General features: G+C 39.9%; 1 non-coding gene across 1 annotated transcript; it reads right to left on the reverse strand.

Moving 5' to 3' along the window:
- Nucleotides 1-6,078: 6,078 nt before the first annotated feature.
- Nucleotides 6,079-6,213, reverse strand: LOC127490855 (small nucleolar RNA SNORA70). Its single transcript, XR_007919246.2, has one exon. It is a non-coding gene; the product is annotated as a small nucleolar RNA SNORA70 (small nucleolar RNA).
- Between the last annotated feature and the right edge of the window lie 3,659 nt (nucleotides 6,214-9,872).

Consider the following 9,872-nt stretch of genomic DNA (forward strand, 5'->3'; position numbering starts at 1 on the left):
CATTTTGTTATTCCAGATGTCAATAAAGTTAACAAAGACTACTTTAGATCTATAGCTATCTATAGCTAGTCTGAAGTTATAGAACAAGGATGTTTCAATTTGAACCTCATTGAAGTTACTATTTTAATACCTGAAAATATGATAAATCTATCATCTAAACTCCTGAGTTGAAAATGATCTGTTTCCTTCAATTAATGCTACTCCCTTCTTGCCAAAAATGGGAGAACACTCACTGTTTCCCACAAAGCTGTTTATAGACCCTCTATTGTCATCCTTCTTTAGCTTCTATAATTATTTATTTCAAATGTATATACAGTGAAAATATAGAGAGAGTAAAAATCACTTTTTAAAACATATTTCTATGAACATTAACAAATGCATAAAGTCATGTAAGGACTACTGTAGTCAACATACAGAGCAATGCTATCAACCAAAAATGCTTGTTTGGTTCTACTTCTTCATGTTCCTGGATGCCAAGTTATTTGTTATTCATTCCTCTAGTTTTCCTTTTTATGAAATGTTATGTAAATTAAAGCACCCAGCTTTTATCATTGTGACTGATTGATTTGTGATGGATATACATTGTATACATCAGTTATTCTTTATTATTGCTAGGTGGTATTACATTTTTGAATATTCATAGTTTACCCATTCACCACTTAAAAGACTATTTGAACTGTTTTAGATTAAGTGATAATGAGTAAAATTACTTTAAGTATTCACTTATACGTTTTAGTATCAACAAATGTTTTTACTTGCTTTGAGTAAATACCTTACAACAAGATTATTAGGTTACAAGTGAATGGTTAACTATATGAGAAACTGCCAAATACTTTTTCAGATTGGCTAAATCACCATAATATTTTAAAAACTTTAAAATTAACATTTTTCTATTTGGAAGATGATAGGAAAAATCCCATTATCATCAAATCTGGTCTATGAATGGAAAAAAATCAGACATTTATTACAACTTTCCAGTATGAATCCCTGGGTAGGCAAATAGCACATGAGAGAAAGTATTTATAATAAATGAAATCAAATGATATAATATCACAATTTTGCAAACTCTAATGAATTAGCAACTAGTATCACAAAAAGAGAAACAGAAACATAATGTGCCTCTGATGAAACACCACAAAACCAGAAATAATGTTGGTAAAGGATTCTGCACAAGTCTGATAAAGCTTGTGCATCTGGTCACCAGCTTTAGGAATACGGAGGACAGAGGAACACCAGGGTTCAATGGCATCCGTCTATACCCTCAGCAAAAGACATTTCAAGAAAATATATACATCAAATATACCAGATCCTTCATCAGATAAAATGTAAAGGAGAGGGAAAGCTGTAGACCAAAAGGGTGTTTAAAGGCATATTGATTTTAAGAAAGAAATGAGCTTGATCCAACAGTGATGTCTAGGGATACCCATTGAGTGATAAATGTATTTTACAAAAAGGAGGAAGGAAGCAAGGATAGGGGCTGGCATTATGAGGCAGTGAGTAAAGCAAATACTTGTGGAGCTGACTTCCCATATTGCAATGCTGGTTCCAGGCCCGAATGCTCCTCTTCCAATCCAACTTCTTGCTAATGTGTATAGGAAGATAGCTAAAGATGGCCAAAATGCTTGGTCCCTTGCCACGCATGTGGGAGACCTGGATGTAGTACCTGACTCCTGACTTTGGCCTGGGCCAGTCCTTGCTTTTGTGGTTATTTGGGAAGTATATCAGCAGATAGAAGATTTTTCCCTCTTCCTCTCCCTGTCTCTGTCCTCTCTGTCACTTTGCCTTTTGCATAAATAAATGAATTCTTTTTTAAAAAGGGTAAAAGTGAGAATAGTGCTTATTTGGGGAGACAAAAGGGATTTTGCTGAGTGTGGGGCTTAGGGGAGGCTTCTGATGCCACTGACCAAGTTGTATGAATGTACTTCAAAATGTTCATAGACAATGGAATTAAAAGGTAAGATTATGTTATTGCAAAGAAAACTTCAAATCCATGCCAAGATTTTGTGATACACATTTCCCATGAACTCTTTGAAGACCCCATGCATTTCTATTTGAGGGTGACAGATTGCTTTACAATAATGCTTTAAGCTGTATGGTTATTCTGTATGGTTTCCTGTATCTGTGGTTTGTTTACAATAATATAATTTTAAAATAATAAACTATTACCAGGTATACTCTACCTTAGTTCCAGTATCCTTTTCTTTCTAAATACCTGTCTCAGTCTCCTACTTCTGCTCTTGTCCCCTGTAGTCCCTTCTCTACACTGAGTGCAAGTCATCTCGTAAGATGTATTTAAGGTAGCATTGCTCTACTTTTTTTTTTTTTTTTTTTTGACAGGCAGAGTGGACAATGAGAGAGAGAGACAGAGAGAAAGGTCTTCCTTTGCCGTTGGTTCACCCTCCAATGGCCTCAGCGGCTGGTGCGCTGCGGCCGGCGCACAGCGCTGATCCAATGGCAGGAGCCAGGTACTTACCCTGGTCTCCCATGGGGTGCAGGGCCCAAGTACTTGGGCCATCCTCCACTGCACTCCCTGGCCACAGCAGAGGGCTGGCCTGGAAGAGGGGCAACCGGGACAGAATCCGGCACCCCGACCGGGACTAGAACCAGGTATGCTGGCGCTGCTAGGCGGAGGATTAGCCTAGTGAGCCGCGGCACCGGCTCAACATTGCTCTACTTTTAAAAATCCTTCAGTGGCTTCCAGCTGCAGTGTGAAGAAAAGTTTATCCCCTTAGAAGGTCCTGTAAGTTGACCTTACCTTTCCGTGTGTCCTCAACCCTTATTCCACTCAATTTTTACCTTGACTCAGTTTCTCCTCATCCCAGAGCTTGTCACTTGCTGTCCTCCTCCCTCCAGAGACTGCATGGCAGCTCCATCATCTCCTGTCTCACAAAGGCTGCTCTGAAAGCCCCAGTTATCCTCTCTCCCATCCCCTTATCCTTTCTCCCACCACTCTGTTGATGGTCATGGCGCATTTCATGTTCTGTTGGAAACTGGCTGACTGATCATCACTTTGTTTCTGTATCCTACTTCCTGGTCTTTTCCTACCAGATCATAAGCTTCTTGAAGGCAGACTGTCTCATAATTGTTGTATCTCTATCAAAAATGAAAAGCTCAGCAGTTAGTATGTATGCAAATATTTTATAAAAAATGTCTATTAATGATTCAACACATCAGTGAATGACTAAATATGTGAACAACTGTGCTGCCAGTGACACCTTATACCCTCATTCTACAATTCAGCTGACAATCCCACACAACTCTGCCTGAATCACAAAAGGACCGACTCCTGCTCAACATGCTGTGTCGGGTGGCAGCGGGGCTGTCTGAGGTTCAGATGCATGGTTTATTACATTGTTGAAACTGGAACCATCTGGTGTCATCCATTTTTACCCAATGCTGATGCCTCCTCTTCCTCCTCCTCTTCCTTTTCCTCATCCTCCTCCTCCTTCTTCTTATTATTTTGGTAATACTCAAGTTCCCTGTTCCTGATTGAAACCAAAGACTACAAGACTGAGATCTAAGTGGCTTCAGGTTGGAGAGGAGAAGGATGTTAGCCTTATACTGGAGATACAAGACACAAAGAGTAACAAGACGAAGGGCGTGAGAAAAGCTGGAAGCCACCATGTGATGTAAAAACAAAAGAAGGTGATCTGAGAACAGAGGTTTCTAGGCTTCTGGAACATAACTCTTTTTTTCTTTTTTAAAAGATTTATTTATTTATTTGAAAGGAAGAGTTAGAGAGAGACAGGGAGAGGCAGAGAGAGAGAAAGAGAGAGAGAGAGACCTTCCACCCACTGGTTCACTCCACAAATGGTTACAATGGCAGCAAGGAATCAAGAGATCCATCCAGGTATCTCATGTGGGTTGCAAGGGCCCAAGCACTTGGTTCATCTTCTGCTGGTTTCCCAGGCACATTAGCAGGGAGCTGAATTGGAAGTGGAGCAGCCAGGATCCAAACCAGTGCCCATATGAGATGCCAACACTACAGGAAGTGGCTTAACTCGCTGTACCACAGGGCCAGCCCCTGGAACATCACTCTTTACATGGTAGGAGAATAAAGAAGGGCTAGAAAAGGAGGATTTAGAAATGTAAGATGAAGAATCACATGTGCCTTGCTGCCATAGTTCACTCAGGAAATGTATTCAAGAACAGCCTGGTACAACAGTAGGAGTCTACACAAAGCTCTAGTAGGATAAAGCCTGAAAATGAAATGCTGGTTTTAGAATTTGAGAAGACCTGGGTGACCCTGGGAGGGCAGTTTCCAGAGCAGTGCAGAGGTGGAAAGTTGAGAAAGAAAATAAAGCAGTCTATTATTTTGTTCATCCTGTGTTGCAAGATTGCCTTCAGCATGCCATCAAAAACAAGACACAAGATGGGATGTGTTAAGTATCAGATCAAATGCATCATCTTCAAGGTTATTTGTGGAATGAATGAATGAACAAAATCAAAGACATTTTGGAAGAAATTGAAGGAAAGGCCCTCAGAAATTGACAGAACCAGATCGAATGTCAGTAGATACGTGTTGAGCAAGATTTTATTGTGATCCATACATGTCTCCATCCTAATCATCAAAAACTAGCTTGTGAAAGTGATCAGGGTACATTCGGGGGAAGACAGAAGCATCAGCGGATGTCCACATTAGAATGAATGCTTCCTCAAAATGAGCTCAGAATCTACTTTGTGCATGGATTTCTAGCTCCAGCAATTAGTTGTTGTATTTGCAAATAAAGCATTTTCTACAAAGCACATTTCCATCTACATAACAAAGCTCAATAACGTGCTTTATTCCCTGCTGGCCACTATTACAGTTCTATTTTTTAATCAGCAGATGTTCACTTATTTCTAACTAGGTATAAACATGGCATTGAATGATATCATTGTGGTTCATAGATGTGTGCCTTGCTTATCTAAGGTTTAACACCCTTCTCTTTTCTCTTCTGAGAAGTAAACAACATGCAAAGTACCGAAGTGCAGAACATTTGGTATAAGGTGGATACATTAGTTTGCATAATGGATTAAAACTTAGAAAAGTAAAAGTGATGCTCACCACCCCCACCAAGAGAAATCTGCTCTTCACTATTGAGATGCCTACAAGGGATTTGGCATTTCTGTAATTCTTGCCTTTACTGAAAATATGAATATGGTCTAGTGAATTGAAAAGAAAACTTTCTATAATGCTTATAGGAAAATCAAATACAAAATTTAGGATAAAAACATCAAAGAAAATAGATGTCTCCTTTTATCTCTAGTCACAAGAAAACACTTCAAAGAAAATCAGACTACTCTCTTTTCATTTCACTGCATAAGGTTTCCATGGATGACTCTTACACACATCATTCCAGCCATGTCTGTACATGATATGACATACTTGATGGGCATTTCATTCAGGAAACATCCTCTCAGTACACACTATAGATGTTGAGGCATTTTTTTTTTGAACTTCTGCCTTCTCCATATTTTCACACATTGCCTATCTTACATAAAATTTTTGCACATATTTCTAAGTTGTTATATTCTTGGGTAAATTTATGCCTAGAAAATGAGCTACAATAAAATTGGGATCACATTACTGTCTCAAACCTGTACTCCTCTTCCTTTTTAATCCATTCTACATAAATACATTACCTTCTACTTGGTTATATACTACATGATATTTTTTTTTATAGGAACCAGGCTTTATTATCAATGATTACAGAGCACAGGAGAGTCAGGCTCATGAGTGGAGGGCCCGCCACTTATCCAGGGGACCACGATTGGGGATGTACTTGACCCCGCAGCTGTCTGGGATGAGCCGCTTCTCTGCCACCATGTCTTCAAATTCATCCGCGTTAAACTTGGTAAAGCCCCACTTCTTTGAGATGTGGATCTTCTGGCGGCCAGGGAACTTGAACTTGGCCCTGCGTAGGGCCTCAACCACATGTTCCTTGTCCTGCAGCTTGGTGCGGACGGACATGATGACTTGGCCAATGTGAACTCTGGCTACTGTGCCTTGGGGCTTTCCAAAAGCACCCCGCATACCTGTCTGCAGCCTAGATTAACAACAGCATGAGGTCAGAGGCACGAATGTCCACTGCGCAGGGCTGTCTCCTAGGTCCCTTAGGGCAACCCATACAAACAATAGGTTGCATACACTACCAAGGAGGCTGCTGTTTGCAGCCATTGCATACCAGGCCCCCGTGAAGAAAGAAAGCTGGTCGGCTTAATTAGCTGCAGGTATGCTACATGATACTAATATAAATGTTCAGATTTCAATTAATATGCCATGTTTGCTGTAGAAGGGGAAAATATTTTTTCTTGTGATCTTCACACTCAGACACAGAACATTCTGTGGCTAGATGTGTGGGAATTCTTCCCTATATGTCAAATAATTCTCCATTGGATGCCAATTATGTATCCAATAATTCCATTCAATTCTGATGCTGTCAAGGGCTCGGTCCCATAAGAATAGTCCTACTTCAGACTCCATTGGTGCATCTTAGGTTGTCACCTGAGTGCAAACCCAGGTTACCACACCTATTTACTAGGTGGCTCACAAAACTTAGGGAAACATTTCCGCTTATCAGTTTCTTATACAGGATATTACACAAGATACAGATAGAGGCCCCTCTGGGGTGCCACCCCCCCCTTGCACCTCCATGTTTTTGGTAACCCCAAATCTCATCAGATCTGGTAGTTCAGAGTTTTTAAAGAGCTTAACCTTTAGCCCTCTATTCTTTCATGGAGTTGAGGCTGAAAGTTTGAGAGCTCTAATCCTTTAATCATTTGGCCTTTCTGAAGACTGGTCCCATCCTGTGGCTCCCTGGGGACCCTACTCTATGTCACCTTATTGGTATAAACTCACCTGCTCTTAAAGGGCCTCCTTATGTATTATGAAAGATACTTTTATTCCTCAGGAAGTTCCAAGGGGTTTAGGAGCTCTTTGTCAGTAATGGGGGACAAGTATATTGTACCACACCTATGAACATCATCCTTGAGCTCATTGTATGAAATCCTGGGGATGATTCTAAAGGCATTACTCTGAGATCTATGTTTCTCAGCATTGAGTATGTTCAGCTATTTTTTAATGAATAACTCTTCAGGCCAGATGCTATTCCAAGTACTTTACCCTGCTTAGACTTCCCAGCATTCTCTCATCCCCGTTTTACAGATGAGGAAACTGACACACATATTTCTTAAATAATTCACACGTAACACACGGTTGATTTGAGACTAAGATCCCGGGAAGATAGACCCCATAACCACTACACTATGTGCTATACCTGAGAATGTTTTTTCTAAATGCCGATTCTGGGGCCACTAGTGATTGAATTATCCTTCTTGGCTAAGGCCCAAGAATTTATGTGGCTTGCTATTTGCTTGCTTGTTTAACAAGTACCCTCAGGGTTGCTAACCTGATACAACAATTTCACGTGTTGCCTTCTATAAGGGAAACAGCAGCTTGAGTTAAATCCTTTTCTTCCTGCACTCACGATTTCATTTGACACTGGCATTTATTTATGCATAGGAAAAGTAAGGAATTTATGTTACTTGTGTGTGTTTTTGAATGTCAGGAAGGTCTCCTGTGCTTCTCTGTCCCTGTGATTTAATATGAACCTCACTTGTTTTTCTTCACCTCCTCTGCTTACTTTGAAAATGCCACCTTTTGTCTTAGAATTGCAGAAACACTGATTTATTTTTTGTGAGTTCAAGGTAAATGAATCATTAGAAAACAAGCATTGGAAACAGCCTTTCCAGTAGCATTTGTCAGAGTAGAGAAGTCCCTAAGAAAGGAGTGGGAGGAGGCAAAGGGGCTGCCAGATGCTGCCCTAAAATGTGGACTGAACAGCCCAGAAGGGGGCTGTAGACGCTCTGGCTTCCTGGTCCTGCCTAAGGCTGGCTGAGTCGCTGGTGACAGGGGCATGTGGTTTTAAAACCTTATCACTCAGCTTCAGGTATTACTCCTCCTTAGACCCAACATCTCTGGATGACATTCCCTCTTTGTCAGTAATTCATTTATAGATTGTGCTGCTTGTGAATTTCATTACATAAACTCTTTAGGCAAATGGGATGTAAAGTAGGCTGAATTGGAGAAGCATTTCAGTATTGATCATGCTGGGGCTATGTATAGTAAGGAAGTTAAAAATCTTCCCATCACATCAAATGCTGTTGAATCAGCCAGGAGAGAAGCCTGAACACAAAGATTCTGACTACAGTTCCTTTGCATTTAGCACCTCTACGAAATGGCAAGTGAAAGAAGCGGAATGTAACTACTCAAGCATTTCTATTTTAGCTGGTTCAAAGCCACAGTTGATTCTGAAGTTTGACAGCTATAGTGTTTCTCACCTAAAGTAATTAGCAGTAACAGTACCTAAAAGCTAAAGCTCTTGCAAAAGGAGCTACCATGCTGCTCTTGGATAGCTACCTCCAGCCAGTTATAAACCAGTTCCATTTCAGTCCCGGTTAAATTTTTAGTGCACTGCTTTAAAAGAAAGAGTCTAATTGTTCCAGTCACTATAATTTGAAACAATTGACTCTGGTGTTACATCATAGCTTTTGCAGTCCCAAATAGGAAGGACATTTGTAGCATTACAGTAAATAAAGCATTCCACCCCCAAGTTGAAAGTGTTCTCCTCCTGCCCCTGGGAGTATTAGTGTCTGGCTATGGTTTTGAAAAGAAACGTTACCTCTGCTCCAGCATGTTTCCAAGTCTTTTTCACTGTAATGAATAAAGGGAAGGAATTAAATGGCATTTAGTCATCGCAGAGGTCAAAAGGAATATTATAATTCCAGAAAACTTCACTCTGCAGCTCAAACCCTTCATTGTTTCCGCTTGGCAGCTTTACCAGGGAGGGCAATTTGTAAGACTGAATTACAGCATTGAACATGCATTAGACACAATGGGCTTGCTATTGTCAAATTATTTATGCCACTTATGCATTTGAGCAGTTTGACCATAAAGAGCAAATATTCCAAGATTTTTGTAAAAGGACAGATTCTGCCATCATGAAACTCTTTGTTGGTTTCTTACACTCAAACCCAAATGTTTGATTACGTGATAAAGGGTGTATTAATGATGGAGAATCAGGAAGGCAAATTCTACTTTGGACATTTATGTAAAGCTTTGTTTAAATCCCATGATGTAATGCAGTACAAGCCAAGAATTAAAAATAGTGTATCCTAGCAGTATGACTGTGGCCAAATTCTTACCCTCTCTGTGGCTCATCCATGAAATGGGGGCAGTAATGTTAAGTACCTCATGTTTTATTATATAACTCCCAGTCTGAAAGGCCCATAGAAAACTCAGTATGGTATTAGGCTTACTGATTTAGAACATAATAAATGTCATTTATTATTGTTATACTATCATCATCATCATAATTATGGCTACGATTTTTACAGTAATCCAAGTAATTTATTTTTTTGTGGATAAATCTGATAAAGTCAGCACTGTGGTGGAGAATGAAATAGAAGTGACATTTCTCTTTCAAAGTCATAGCCAGAGGTGTGTTTTCAGTTTGAAATATTACCTAATTCACTGCAATGCTATTATGATGTAACCCCACTGCTGATTTTGTCTAATTATAATGCCTGGAATATTGAGATTTTTCTTCAATAGAAATGTATCAATCGTAGAAGTTTCTACTTATGACTAGGCAATGGCTAGACTATAATTGTTCACATCTTTTCATATTAGTTGTGGCCATTTGACTGAGTTCTGACAAATGAAAAGCAGCTGAAAGTGACATAAGCCCCTTAAGCTTTTCACGCAAAAATCCCTTCACCAGACTGAGCTCTTTCTCTTTCTCTCCCTGCTATTTTGAAATTGACACCTCTTTACACACTGAAGACGGCTTCCAGGTCCTGGATGCTGTGTGAGCAGAAGTTCCCCACAC

The sequence above is a fragment of the Oryctolagus cuniculus genome, chromosome 6 (assembly GCF_964237555.1).
Source record: "Oryctolagus cuniculus chromosome 6, mOryCun1.1, whole genome shotgun sequence".
Classification (NCBI taxonomy): Eukaryota; Metazoa; Chordata; class Mammalia; order Lagomorpha; family Leporidae; genus Oryctolagus; species Oryctolagus cuniculus.